We start from the raw sequence: 16,372 nt of genomic DNA on the forward strand, positions 1-16,372 counted from the left end.
GGGGGTGTATGGATTTCAACTGGAATAGCTTAGTATTACAATTTGCAGCTGAAAAATTCACAATATTGAACTTGAGCATAAAGAGAGCGGCAGTCTAGCAAAGCACCTCCATCTGCTAATACCATCTTTTCAAGATTATCATCTATCGTAGATTTTAGGCAAGAAGTATTTCTAATTAAGCGAAATGTCACAATTGTAGCAATTATTTCTATCATATGATTATTGGTTTGAATGTTGTGACTAACTTAGCAAAGCTGATTAAGCATAGGGTTTTGTTCCTGGCAACGATTCTAAATCTGTAAACACCAATGTGGACAAATTAATAAAAAAATCTTTTCAAAACACTGGATGGGATGAAATCCAATCGGCGATATACATAACAGGGAGAGAGTAATATTAGTGGAGGGCGCTGAACGCTGACAAAGTACGATGGCCAGTGTACATGCCCTTGCTGACTGCTGCTGTGAGTGGGTAAAGCCTGTGAAAGTGTTCATTTAAACCAGTGATTTCCCCCTCGGGTTATTATCCGTACACTAAGAATGAGCAAAATTAATAAACGCACCGGCAGCTATTCAAGTTTCCTCCTAACACTGTTGGTATTGGTTACCTAAAAGGTTGATGACAATATATTACAGCTTTTAAATAACAGAAAATGGCAAAACACTCACGGATGTTTTAATTTAAACTGACTGATCATGCATTCATCTTGTAGTATTTATTTGGGTACTTTAATTTTGATTTTTTTTTTTCTTTTATTTTTTAACATTGTGACCGGCTAGCCAATAGCCATGCATGTATGGTTTTCAGACTAGAGTGGTCAGGCCAAAACAGCATTCATTTTGTTCTCAGTGCTTACTTGTTTTTCTCATATAAAACTGAATAATTTCCAGTAATATAGCAGGAAGCGTTCAAGGAAGGGGGCATTTGCCACAACAGAATGATAGGTTCAAGTCCTTAGAGATTTACGAGAGATAACTGGGTGTGGAAAAATGACTCAATTGTGGACTTCTTGCCCTGTGGGCTCGTCATAGATTGGCCAACAAAAACAGACATGCACTGGCTGGTTTGTTTAGGAACTTGTACCTTGCAGGCCAGTTGACTTGCTGGAAGTGTTACAAGATGACTTCATTTATAAATCCTAGTGAATGTGTATGAATGGGTGGGTGGGTATCAGGCCCGTATGCACTGACGGGGGTGCAACAACATCCCAACCCTAAATTCACAAAGTCCACTCTATACTATTTTTTCCAATAGAAAGGTTCAAAAGGGAGAGAAAGATTGACCAAATGTCTACTTCTTGGTGTTAAGGCATTTTAAAAAGTCTAATAAAGGGCAATTTTAGCGGGGTTAGGTCCACTTTTTCAGATAATTTGCACAAACACACTTTTCTTTTGAAAACAGTGATCACTTTTTGGAAGTCCCACACATGCCTAATGCATATTGTGAGGGATGTATCTGCATGCATGCATCAAGTGCAAGGGTCGGGTGTATTATCGCCTATCGGGGTGGTCATACCTCTAATATGGTCCAATACAATCATATTTGAATTTCCTACACAAGTCCGATGATGCAAAGTATGGGAATGCAGAATGGGTAGATCATTGTGTTGAGGTAGTTGACATGAGCTTATTGAAATGGTGTCAGCATCTGGAAGACACGTTTGAGGAAAGAAAATGTACAATCTAGTACACTTCAGCATGTATGGGTTTCAATATTTGATCACATTTTCAGATTGACAGGAAGTTGAAAGTGAAAGAATATAAGATATAGATTATATCCACAACAGCAACTTCTTTCATGCATAAATATCAGCCATCCAATGCAGTTAACGTCAGTTATGGGTTTCAAGCCGGATGGACGTACAAAAATATCAATGAAATGTTAATTACGGTTGGGAAGCAAAGTGCTGCTGCTCACCGTCATAAACAAATCCATTCATTTGCAACCATGTACAGTTGTGGATCCAGGATTTGGCAAATAAGGATATTAAAGGGACATTCAAAAATTTTGAGTTGAACAAGTTTTCCACAAATTTTGTTTTAAATCCAGATTAGAGTTAGTGAGAAATCATTTTGGCATGTCTTGTTATTTTAGTGCCTTCCAATTCACATTTTAAGTTTATTATGTATCAGAAAAAGTTTGCCACAATTAAAGAATACAACATAAAATAACCCAAATGCTTTCACAGACCAACATACTTGTAAATTTGAATAGTATGCAAGATGAAAATAAAATATTATGAAAATGTGCCATTTTGTCAAAATGAATTGTTACAACTTGGTATTTCATGTTTTAAAAGATGGATGTAGGCCTATCTCATCATGAAGCCAAAATACGGACATTCTGAAAAAAAATCACTCTGACAAAAGTATAAATTTGAATGTGGGGGGGGGGGCTGACTGGCTATGAGCCTACTATGAGTATTCCCAAAAATATGCTACAGTTAACATGAATCAAAATAAAAACCATAGATCTTCAAACACAGAAAGCCTAGTGATATAAAACTGAGTTCATCGTCTTTGCCAACAATCAAGTTTTGCCTTAGTCTTGTCAAAGACTACTCGCGATAGGGGGACATAAGCCGCAAGTCACAAACTGTGATGCCCCATGAATAGGTGGAGCTATGGTGTCCAAGAGTGTGTGGTTCCCAGTAGTTTATCTCCCTATGGATAATACAGGTGCACCGTCTGTAGGACAGACTTCATGTAGTATTGCCTAGACATCCATACAAATTTTGCAGTACTCAGATTGGGTAATCATATCCAAATTTAGATATTTTAATATGCCTGGCATGGCTGGTTAAATCATTGCTGAAATTGTGAATTGGCTTTAATATCTCATGTCCTTGCCTTGATATAATAAAGTGTTGAATTGGTAGACAATAAGTTAAGATTAGTCTCAGTTTTCACTCAGGGACTTTCTCATTAGTCAGGATCATGTGGTATAATTGAAAGTAATATTCAACTTCTTTGTGTCTAGCAAACACCATGTGTGCTTGATTTTAATGTTATTCAATTTTTCATTTTGAAAAATTAATAAACCCAGTGGGATTATACATAGGAGTAGTCGAAGGCGGTGCATCTGTACATGCATACTGTCATTGTCTTGAGGAAGCCAAATGGACCATTCACCACCATAGCAATAGGTGAAAACAATTTGTGATTATACCGCACTACACTAGTACGTTCACACGGTAGGTACCTCTGCATTGAACCATCATGCTTATCACATGTAGTATCTTTGACCGGGGGTCACTCCCATTGTGGCCTGTACACCATCCGCGATAATGAAAACGCGTAAAAGGGTCGATTTTTTAGTGGGTAGGCACGATACTGGCGTATCGCGTTTAGGGTGTCAAAAACATGAAAAATTGGAAAAAGGGTAGCAAAATTGCCATTTCTAAATACGCGGAAATGAAATTTAGGGTATGAAATTTGATGTTAGGAATGAAATCCCTGTTTAGGGTGTCGTTTTAGCCAAGGGTTAAATCCGTGTTTAGGGTGCTTTTCAAAAGTTGATTATCGCGGATGGTGTACAGGCCACAATGGGAGTGACCCCCCCGGGATCTTTGATTACGGTATTGTATTCAATCTATGATTGCAGACATACACAGGTGATGAGTGCAACCTGCTTGTAGTGCAGCATGATATATTCAAAAATAATTGTTTTCACCTATTGCTATGGTATAGGTTAGTTACTATTGTCTCCTGAAATGGTGTAGGCCTAATACAAGTACATGTTGTTCCGTGGGTAATGTTCTACATTGCTCATGTACTGGTAGGTATATGGTGCTTTCACACAGCAAAGTTCACTATTTCATGTCAGTTCTTTTCAGTGTATTTGGATTGATACATTTACCTCAAATTTTCTGACCTAATCTTTTATCTTGATTTTTCATTGCAGAGTTCAAGGAATAATACTATTCTGACAGATGAGTCACTTGCTGCACATGGGAAAGCTACATAAAATGTGAGTTGTGCCATTAGAATTATTTTCTCTGATTTTGCATGCGTTACTTTCTGAACAAGTTATGTGAATCCAAGTATGTTGCTGACCAATGACGTGATTCTATGTGACGTTTTGCGATAAAATTGATATGCGGATCTGTTCTGAAACCCGGAGTGGTAAAATCAGAGAATCGGAATTGGAGACCTGGTCATAGTGAAATTGGTGCTCAGCAATCCCCTCTAAGGATTTTCAGCATGGGCCAATCCCGGGGCCAATTTGGTGATATTGCTGCCAGATTTGCCCAATAAGCCACGAAAAGCTAAATTATCATTTTCTTGACTCAAATTCTTCTGGACCAATTTCTCCGGCCAACAACTTGTGAAATCACTCCGGTCCTACTTACATGTAGGGTCTACCTCCCACAACTTGATCTATGCACCACCAGAGGGCACACTGGCAATCACACCTCTGAAACTTTTGTGCTTACCTGATTGAAACCCTTTGAAGTGTAAGGCTATGTTAGACCTCCAGATCAACAGACTGCCCAAAGATGCACCTACATGTAGAATAAGGTGCGAAACGACCATAGCCTGTTTGAAACATGAGGCCAGTTGAATAGATTTTATGAGTTCAATTTATTATTTAAATGCATCTGGCTGAATGACAACCTTGACACAAAATAATACAATGTTAGACAATTAACAAAGCTCAAAGAAGAATAAAAGTGGGTCACAAGGATATAGTCCACAGTTGAAATTACCCACATCTCCGTCTTTTCATCGCATTTCCTGTCCAAATGGGTGTAATTGCTTTGTATTTAGCCCTATTAGCCCAACATAGTATACTTGTTTGATCAGGAGTGGTCTGATTACAGTTCATATGAATTCTTAGTTATGTGTAAAATATGGGATTTCAGTTTATGATACAGAAACTTACTGGATGTTTCAAATGTGCATCCTGCATGGATATGTGGGTCATCAACTGTCAATTTGCACATAAAAAGTATACCACTTGGTTTGTTAGCTGCATATGTGCAAATCAGATTGTATGGTTACATGGCTCACATGTATAATTCCGCTACTAAACCTTGCCAATATCCTTTTGGTATGCTATCTAGGGCAAAGGTTACACCAATCTGCCTAATGTTTGACTCTTGACATAACATGAAAACAAGGAAGAATGGGGAAATAGAACATGAATGGGCCAAAACTTCCGAACGACCGACCCAACTTCATTGACAAGCAAACAATTTTTTCTTCTGCCTTATGATAATTGCATGTCTGCAGATCCAGTCTATATGTGTCAGTTTTGCTTCAAACAAAAGCCGTATTGATCAGTAGGCCTATGTACTTTGCCCTCCTTAATTAATCTGTTTAAGACTTGCTCACAGCATTTTCTAGTTTCCAGAAAATTTGCCATAATTATTCCACCTTAATCGCTTTAGTTGTTTCTAATGCACATACTGTAAAGATTCGCCTAATGGCTCATATGGGCTCCTTGATATAAAACCTGAATTTTAGGCACAAACTAAAAGTGCCCTCCCATAAAAATCCAACCAGCAAATAAGGGCGCAGATCCTACATTCTGGTTGGGATTTTCAGATGAGAGAGCTCTGCTTATTTGAACGTGAAATGAACCCTAAGGCAGAGGAGCCCATGTGCGCCATTAGGCGAATCTTTAAGGTACGGTATTCTCTTATCTGAGCTCTGAGGATAAACTGTGCCATTTTATCCAGTACCAAAGCCAAAATTAGAAGGTGACTTATGATATAGGTCTACCTGCTTCATCATAATATGATGTGGGGAATACCTTTTCACTCAGTTGAACTTTATTTGGCCAGCGAGTCAGATGTAATCAAAGCTATCCAATTGCTTTCCTTGCACTGATACAAGTTATTTTTACCTTTCTGCCCTGAGATTGACTCCATAAATTGCTACCCACAATGGTGTTTTCACCGTTCTCTGGTATCAACCTTGCTTAAACTTGGGAGTCAAACTCAAGAAAGAAAGAATGAAAAGAAAGAAAAAACAGCATAGAAAAGAAATCATAGCCATTGTTCACTAGACGCTGTTGGCTCGATCCCAATTTGGCGTAGCACCAAAAGCAACCCCTTTTCAGTTTTCTGTTCCATTTAGAAAATTGAATATAATCATAACGGATATTAGCGGTCACACTTTGCCGAGTTCAAAAATAGGAGATTCTGTGATCCAGAAATTGTGATCTAATACTTCCAGCTCCTTTTAGTAGTAATACTAAAGCCCAACTCTTGTTATTACTAACTGAAATTGTAATGTGAATTGCCAAGGATAAGTAAGGCAGTGAGACAGCCATCTAGTCTGATGCTCTAGATATTTTTTCTTGCACCAGTGCATGTCGGATGCTGGATAGCGAACACCCCCTTTCCTAAATTGTCGGCAAGTGTAATATTGTATTTATTCCATAAAGCGCACATGCATGTGCTTGACACAAGTCATTTTATGTGGGTCGTTCTTCTTTTCTTCAATTATAATGGCCTACTTATTTTATTTAAAATGTCTACACAATGTATTCAGTGATCCCAGCAAAAAATCAAAGATATTAAAGGAAAAGTTATTAAAATTGTCATTAGATATTTTGGAAGTGAATAATTTGGCAAAAAACAAGGAAAATAGCAGTGTTGACAAACTTGAAGCGCCCTTCCAACACATATGGCTAAATTAAATGTAGAAAAATTATAGTTTCATGTAAAATGTTGCATATTTGTCTTAAAATGTGACACGATCTGGTCCATGGGGGCCAAAGGAGGCATTTTTGAAAATTGAGTTACATCATACATACAATAGGCTATCATTACTGAAATAACCAAAGGTCTAGCATACTTGGTTCTAATGTTATGAAGTTTTTTGATGTCTATTTTCTTATGTATTTTCTTATTTTTTACTCCATATTTTTACCTTTATCACAGTTTCAAATTTGCCGCCTTTGCCCCCCATGGACCAGATCATGTCACAAATATGCGGCTTTTTGGCTGTTAACAAAGGTGCAAAAACTAAATTTTGATAATTTTTTTTATGATTCTCCGAATGAGAAATCGCTGAATAGACCTTTATAACTGTCCATTACCACCTGGTGCTGGTTATAGTGCCATCTGTTGACAGCTAAAAGTTTGTTTCTTGTTTCAATGTGGCAGGCAGCATGCATGTAAAACACTGGGGCACTGATTTTTAGGTCAAATTCACCTCAAAATTAGTCTTTCTTTTTTCTAGGTTATCCGAAAGGAGACATCTATTTATGATAGCATGATCTGTGATATGAACACTTTAAATACAACTGCAACCAAACTTTGGCTAAAACTGCAATATGGGAACCTTCATGCAGTGGTGGTTTCAAGCCACCATCTAATTTGGATATTTATAATTAATTAGCTAATATGCATAAATTATCGGGACATTACTTGGGAAGTGTGATCCTAGTGGACAAGGCTATCTATCAAAATGTGACACTGAAGCTTTTCTGTAATGCAAATTGCAAGGAGAAAAATCACATTCCAGCAAAGTCCCATCCAGCCATAGAGGCATCATTACCAATTACTTCCAGATCCAGGGAGGAATTACTGGCTTTTATACATTGTTGTTTCTCCTCACCCGGAGGATCTGATTCAATGGTATACATTGTTATATGAGCCGGTAAAAGCAAACTACATTTTGTCACCGGGTTCTAATGTCATCTTCAGAAGAAACCAATGCCCCAAACACTATAGTTTTCACACTACATTGTAGTGAAGTTTAGAACTCAGCCCAAGTGTTTCTATTATTTAATTATCAAGGTTAGTTTTGGTGGAGTGTAGATTGATTGGAGCGATTCTCTTCTATTGTCTGTTAAAAAAACACACATTTTTCCCCTGCGATAGACCTTGATCTGATTAACTGACTTATTATAGATGTGACTTCTGTCCAATAATAATGTGAAGGCTTACATAAATACAAATTTATATTCCATTTGATGGATATCAGACCCCGGCCCTGTATGGATTTTTGAAATGCATTTTCAACAGAATCTTCATTCTGGCCAAAAGCGGACCTTTACCCTCTATAATTGACATATTTGGCCAAATTTGGCAAATATTTATGGACAAAGCAGACCTTAGCCGAATTATGGGGAGTGTGTCATACCCCTGCACCCTGGCTAAGGGCCTCATGGTAATTTCACACTAAAGGATTGTAGCTGATGGGCCAGTAGGGCAATGATAACAAGTCATGCGATGTTTATGAATCTGGTAGGAGAATTTGCATGAGTTTAGAAACTGTGCATACATGAAAACCTATCTCATGCAAAACAATTTTAGGAAAACCTTTGGTAACAGCAAAAAACCATTCCCCAGGTGCAAAGTCCCAAGTGACACAGAGTGGCACCTTCCACCAGGGATATTGAGTGTCAAATATTGCAGTTTTCGCAGAAGAGGTCAGGGGTTACCTTGAATCAGTGGATTGGATATGTTGAGTTGTAACTCTGTAAATGAGTTTATGGAAGTTGCGAGTTTTTTCGTTGACGTCAGTAGAGTTAAACTGCCCCCTGGGAATGGCAGACTGGAAGTTGTCTGTTTGCCTAGAGGGAGATGCCTCTTGCTGATTATTTCCCAGTTAAAAACAACAAAGCCTAATATTGCATGTCTCCAAGGACGCATTGCGGGTCAGAGGTCAAGTACAGATATGATAGAGATGAAAAGGTTAGGAGTGAGATTTTTATTTCTTCCTACATCTGGGTAGTGTAGTGTAGCAAAACTTGGCTTCCCTGGATAAATTCTAGGGGTTGTGATGGATACAATATTGCATTTTGCGCAATCGCTGTAAACTGATAGTGTAGAAATAAAGGAAACAATTACCACAGGCATGCAATTCTTACAAAAAACAATGTTATTTGCATGGCATTGACTTCAGGATCCGCAGGAGTTGCCACAGAATTCCGGTCAGATGGGATGTAATGGCAGTGACCTAAAAATATAGCTTGGAAGTAGTTGGTGTAATGGATGTAGCTGGCACTGACCACTATAGTTGGAGCAATGGGTGGCATATGACATATGAATTATGGTCAATGACCCTTCCAATGATTTACTCCCATTACTCTACCAGGAGTAGCATGTATACTCCTTGTCAGGCAAGAGTAACTGATTGTGTATGTGTGAATGGCCGAATGCACCTATGCCAGGAGTAAGTAATTCTTGGTCTACTTAGTGCAGGCTCTGTGCTGGACTCTGATACCTGTGATGATGATCTAAGATCTCTTCACTCGTTATTCGAGGGGCTTTGTTTGGGAACAGGGCTGGTTCTACAGTGGGACTTCCCGATTGAATGAACACAGCCTGACATAGCATGAAAATATTTTGCGTACACTTGTGTGACTGTGACGCATCCAACTTTGGCAACGCTCTCGTGATTGCTTAGTATTGTATCCATGGTCGTGCGTTCATGTTGTAGTTTGAAATACGCGATATAAGATCACGGTTGGATCGAGTACAGCAGTTGAAAGCTGTGTTCATTCAATTCGAATTCTTACTGGAGGTGTAGTTAGAAATCATAGCCCTGTTGTGAAATTCAACTGATACATAACAAGTCGCACATACTTAGTACTGTTCTGGTCCAGGTCCCTCCGATCACAATATTACAAATTTCAGCTTGCACACGATGGGCACGAGCCGAAACCTCCGCATCATCATGGTCACCATTGGCTATACATGTAGATGCTTGATTGACCTGGTGTCTTTGCTGTGGCCATATACAGCTACTGTTGCTGTAATTAATTCTCGGACACGATCTGCCTGACGTTGTGATGTATATTTCGCAGTAGCTCCAACCTTAGCGACCGGCTGTTTAGTTAGTAAACAACATTGTGTAGGTTGATTGGCTAAATTGTTTTCAAGTCGTGCGTAGTTTACAACATCATATACTTGTTGGATGCACTTGTTACTTTAAAATGTGTCCAAGAATTAATAATAGGAATGATATAAACTACAGTGAACACAGGTTTTGTGGTTTAGATGGTGGAGACCTTGTGCTGTGGGTAGCATCAGATTGAATTACATCACTTTCAATTGACATAAGTGACACAAGAGTTACCAGCCAATTTCCTGTCATCCTGTCCACTATAGTGATGGTGGCTGTTGTTGCATTATAAACTTAAGCCTCATGTACACTTCACTTGGAGCATGTTTATACTGAGCACCTCGCACTACCACACTTTTATTCCCCTGCATTTAAAAGCAAATGCAGCGCAACAATTCATTACTCGCATATTTAGTGGGGAGGGCGGAAGTCCAGAAAATATTTTTTGTGACCTTCATCCAAACTGTTTGTAACGCGAACGTCACCGCGTATTCACCACTATATTAACCACTTCAAAAGGTGGTCGATGGTGAGGTTCAGTCACATTACCCGCAATACCCGACATCACACTTCACCGGTCCCAATCTGTTTGTGAGGGTTTGTCACAAGTGCATTTTGGTATTGATCACTATTGCAAGGGAGCACGGTGGCTGAGCGGAACAGGCTCCAACTTATAATTGGAAGGTTGCGGGTTCGAGCCCCGGTGACGCCATCGTGTTGTGCTCTTGAGTAAGAGTAAGGCACTTTATCTCGATTACTAGTACTCTTCTCCACTCTGTTGTATAAATGGGTATCAGCAGTCTTAAATGCTGGGAAGGTAATATACTCACTGTGGAGGGGGTGTGGCGATCCCCGCTCCCCATAGCAACATTTCACAGTGGAATCTGGCCTAATTGCTAACGAAAGAGAGATGAGCACTCCGTCCTGTAAAATACAGGTTTGACTCTACTTCACCTTTTTATTGCCATGGATGGTTTGACACATTCAACACTGGACGGATGCTACACTGAAGTATCCAAACATTTACAAATTAGGATTGAAACAAAAATGACACATTAACTTGACAGACACATGCATGCTACTTGATTTTCCAATTGAGCGAGTTTTGTTGTTAACAACACACATCAATTAGGATATACAACAAATGAACCAAAACTGACAGAGGATTGTTTTGCGTGTCAAATTACGAGACGGAAACATGTTTTCGAAACGCCCCCACAAGATACAGCGGTGAGTAGTCAGGCTCTTGTGTTTCCCTGTTTTGGTGATTACACAATTTTGCCAAAATATTACCAGGATAGTCACTCTCAAAAGCAGTTTCTGTTCCTACAGTTGGTTTTTCAGTAGAGTTGAGGGGTCAGTGCAACATTGCCTTATCTCCATGAGCTCCCACTGGACACTACTGGTCATCTAACAGCATTTCTGATTGGTTGATAACTTGAAATGCTCATTTCAACTGCCAATTATGACTAGGCTTTCAACTATTTATGGTCAAACTTGCATTTGCAGATGATCTTATTCAAAATTGGACACAATATATTCATTTTGGCCAATCCATGAGGTCGCATGATTGCATTTATACACAACATTACCCAGGGGAGCTAATTATTAAAGGCAGCCTTGCACAAACAGAGATTCTTTCCACCAAACTTGGAAAACATCAGTTTTTGCAACATATTGCTGTGTTTATTTCAATAAGAATATTAATGGTCCCAATTTTTAAAATCTTCCTATTTTAAAATTCCTAAAAGCTGAAAGTACAATGATCATTGAAGTTAGATCTAAAAACAACATGACCATTAATGTAATGATATTAATGTTATGATATTGATAGTTTCAAAAATGGGAAATGAATGTTTTATGTTATTATCATGTTGAATGACTGGATCTGTGTATTGCGGTAAAGGTTGTGTCGGACAAGCGAGGAACAGGATCTATCTAAATAAGCTTCCTCATTACAATACTAAGTACTACATGTAATTCAGTGTTCTTAAATTGTCCAAGATGTTGGCTGAATGTGCTAACCATGACCCAGATATGAACATACACTGGACAATAATCAATTTCTCTTGGATATTGTGCCCGATGGCCATCACCAACACTTTGGCTTTTAAAGATTATAAACACAACTGATCGGTGTCACTATCAGGCAGCCAGTTTGTGTATAGGAGGTCATCAGTATAGGGCAACAAGCAATGGTGGCTGCCTGTAGAAACCCTTCCGGCTCAGATTAGCAGTTACAGAGCATGTGATTAGATCAAATCCTGCAGAGGATCTTCTTATTTCCCTCTTACATGGCATCTTATCCTTACAAAAATTAAATTAAAAGTGTGACTGTGGTGGCTGCGAAAAAAATATCCTTTTGAAAGAGGGTCAACATTTTTCCTTCAAATTCTTCCCCTACCGGAGTACCCGTTTATTTATTATTTACAGCAATTTTCAGAGATTTGTCATTGACTCACTGCTGAACCATATTCCCCCACACTTGTCAAGGTTTTTTTTTCTTCTTTGTGTTATGTTTATGGGGTTAACATGTAGAAAGGGACCCTTGAAGTAAAGGGGGATATTCCGTTACCGTTGGTTGATTGCTTTAGTGTGTATGGATGTATATTGATGTAGGCCTACATGTATGTACCGGAATTTATCAGAATTAGGCCTAAAAAACATTGTTAGTAACCCGACCTACCCTACAAATAGGCCTGACCCTTAACCCCCCAAACAAAAATAAAACAATTGGGCCTAAATTAAAAAATTTTAAATAGAAGAAAAAAAAAATGCAATTCACAGATTTAAAATTAATTTTAAAAAAAATCTGCAATATTTAGGTTATCCTTCATGAACCGCTCTCGATTCAGAACCACTCTAACTGAAAATGATGCAGATCGGATCGGTGCAGCAAGACTGATGGATTTCCATATTGAGCTTTACTTGGGTACATTATAGACTGTATAGAGAAGCAGTCTATAGTTTCATGTAAGTCCATTGATTACAAACATACCGAATTTGACTGTTCTGTAATGTATTTTTCATGACAGTTGAATAAACCAATTAACATTAATTAATATTGTATCCAGTCCCTGTAGTATTATTGATCATCTATGTATTGATTGAGCAAGCAACAAGGAATAGATCCAAGGCTGAAGCATCCATTATGACCTAACACTGTTCTATGTTGACTTATGTACATACCATAAAAGAGGGAATATTCGGGCAATTATTTTTTTGCTTTTTGGAAATTGTGAACTGTTTCGCTTGATTCAAAATTAGCGATTTTAAGCGTCTGTACATTGACTTATACACGAGAGTGAACATATTTGCGTTGTGTTATTTTTGCTGCAGCATTTTGGAATGCGAAAAACACAAAAATAAATGAAGCGCAAAAATTTCCACTTTACCTTAAAGTAAGAGGTGAACGAAAGGTCAGAATGACTCAGGAGAAGTTACACCACAACATGCACACATAACATGATAAAGCCAAGGTCTACAGAGAAAAAATAAAATGCTAAATAAAGAAATAGATAAGAATGGGCCCAAAGTGCATTAAGAAAGAAATCCCACATAGCATACTGTGCCTTCATCGCACCTGTTTGTTTACCAAATGTTTCCGAGTCAAACATTTTCCCCTTGCTAAGTTATAACATCCCTGGTTTATAATTAGGCCTGTGCCCTATATCATAGATCTTCAGGATCTGCATAATTTAGGCCCAGGAGATCGAATTTGTAATCACAAAATGACTCTGATCTTATGAAGCATGCAGTTTGATCCTAGTACTATTAGATACATAGAAAGAACAATACTGTTTCTTTGCAGTGCTACACTGAGATAATCTTTTGCCTTAAAGCCATATTATAATATTTGCTGAGGAGAAAAAAAAAAAAATTTTTTAAATTCTGGTTTTTACACGATTGTAATGTACTTTAGTCAATAAAGATACTCTGCAAAAATCAAGACTTTAGGTGCTGTAGTTTTGTCAAAATCCGAGATTTTGAATAAAACGATGGAACCGGCTTTTTATTATTACGCTGGAAATATTAGTCGAACATGTATGCAAAGTATGTACACGGCGAGCGGGATACACATACACATGCACCCCGAGGATCGTACCGTATTACAACCGTGGGAGTAACATGCATGGGTGCTAGTAGTAAATTCCAATTTCTATGCTTTACCTCACTTGTTCGGCTCAAAATTAAAAGGGGACATATCTGACAGTAAAAGCTAGCATTTAATGGAAAATATATACTAATCTATTTTTACAGAAATATTATATTATGGCTTTAATTAATGAAATATTTACATCATTGTACCTTCATTATAAAATATTAGAACAATTGAAATATATTCTGATGTGTCACCTACAGTTCTTGATTATTTCCATTAGAGTAAAATGAATTACCTTCCAGTGTTAAGATTAGGCAAAGTTGATTCATTGGTTCCTGTCTCTTGCCCAGCACCAATTTTTCATTACCCAACATATTCATTATTTTTAATTCTTTATGGGAGAGCACTTTTAGTTTGCCTAAAATTCCAGAGCCAATAATGTACCATTATGCGAATTATCTTTCTAGTAGTATGTCATACTTCTCCTAAAATCATTTAAACAAAGTTTTAAGAAGTATTCTCTTGCCATGTTTCTTGTGCTCTTGAAGCCGAATTTCTTGTTTCCAACAAATTTTCAAAAAAGTTGCCAATGAAGTTTTTTACCGTTAAACACTTCATGAATCAATGTTATAGTGTTGACTCCCACCTTTGATACTTGAAATATTAATGAAAATATTAATAGGGGGCCTAAATGAAATGGTCACCTCAGCTTGTCCCAGATCAAAAAGTTTGAAACTGGAACAAGGAGTCCATTTTCGATCGCCTTTGTTTGTATATGAATGTAGGTTGAGAATATCTTCAAGGTCCCAAAACCATACAGACTGAATTGCATCTATTGAATTTAGTGACCCAGTCACAACACAACCCAATTGACCCCATGAGGACACCACATGGCTATTATGTATGTTGTGACCTTGTGCCAGCTTCTTGCAATGGAGTGATTACATAATCATGCTGATTGTGACTGGTCTGGTTTTAAAGGCACACTCATATATTTTTTTTGCAACTTTGAAGCACATTTCCAAACATAAAACTACCTCAATCGTCATAGTCATGTGTAATGCGCTATTATTAAATTATAATTTGCACGGTGCCGATGCAAAAATTAAGAGACCGAGCACACAACATTCATATCAACAATGACAAGATTGTCTAAATCATAAACTGGACATATGTGATCAAGCAAAATGAGTCGGATGTCGGGAATATTGATTTTGAGATATAGCCAATTAAATAGAATTCAACTTCCTTTTTATTTTCTTATTCTGAGCGACACTAAAATGGCCATATATCTGGAACCGAAAGTCTAATTATGATGCGGTTTTCAGCAAAATAAAGCTCTGAGAATGGTTCATGTTAATGCAATTGCGAACTGAATTTCGATTTAGATCAACATCACTCATTAGCTTGATCGCATCACATGAGCTGTAACACTGCACAAAATCAATAGCAAATACCGATTTAGTCAAATAAACGCCCGAAGCGTTACATTTTCCCAAGGGGCGTTTATTCAAGGTCAATTTTAGAACGATATAATTCCCGTTAAAATCATTAGGTAAACTAAAAAGACACACTAAAATGACGAACTATGAACTAGAAACACTGACTTCTGGCTCACTTCCGGGTTTCTGATCCAGATTTTCGCCAATTATTGACGTTATTATCGACCATGTGCGCAACTTGGTAAGCTTACTACGCAAGATAGCATGCAAATATCGGCATTTTTGAAACATCTTGGTTGAAAAAAGTGGTGGAGGGCGTTTATTTGAGGGGGGCGACTATTTGACGAAATACGGTATGCAGTGAAACTGATCAGGAAAAGTGGGTTCTACCTTCCTATATAATAGATTTTATTTGAATGACTTCAAATGTGATTTACATCGGTGATCGGCTTTAGTAATCTGCATGGTACGCTCATTACAATCAATTGGCGACTTGCTAAACCTGCAGGCATCAAATTTATACCTTCACAAATGTAATGTCAGTATGTCACATCAATTAAATTTCCCGGATCTGTCCGAGCTCCTCACAAAATTAACTTGTTTTGCAGTACTTCAAAATATCTTAATGTTCCTTTAACTGGCACTAGACCTGATAATTACCAAAGCAATGTGTAGTGTCATGATTTGTCATGGCAAAAGAAGACATAATGTAACCTACATTCTAAATTTATGTGAACCAGGGTATGGTGAAGGTATTCAAGCAGATATAGCTGTACTTGCCAAAGATTGCTTGACGTGCAGAAATTTTGTTGTCACCTGCTCCGCAGCCGAAGGAGAATGATGATAATGAAGGTGACGGCCTATGGAGCAATGTATTAAATAGGCCTCTACATATAATCATCAGAATCAACTGATATTTTGGGAATATGCTGTTTCTGTGGATATCTACAAAATGCTCATTTAAGTCGTGATTTCTTGTTAGTGCAGGTAATAAAATTAAAATAAGCCCGGACTGTAAAGTT

General features: G+C 37.9%; 1 long non-coding RNA gene across 1 annotated transcript in view; it reads left to right on the plus strand.

The window, feature by feature from the left end:
• The window catches only part of LOC140154816 (uncharacterized), a 107,323-nt gene that overhangs the window by 55,346 nt on the left and 35,605 nt on the right, over nucleotides 1-16,372 (plus strand). Inside the window, exon 2 of the long non-coding RNA XR_011859315.1 lies at nucleotides 3,904-3,969. This is a non-coding gene — a long non-coding RNA (uncharacterized lncRNA). The remainder of the gene's footprint in view (nucleotides 1-3,903; nucleotides 3,970-16,372) is intronic.

Source organism: Amphiura filiformis, chromosome 6 (genome assembly GCF_039555335.1).
Source record: "Amphiura filiformis chromosome 6, Afil_fr2py, whole genome shotgun sequence".
In the NCBI taxonomy this organism is placed as follows: domain Eukaryota; kingdom Metazoa; phylum Echinodermata; class Ophiuroidea; order Amphilepidida; family Amphiuridae; genus Amphiura; species Amphiura filiformis.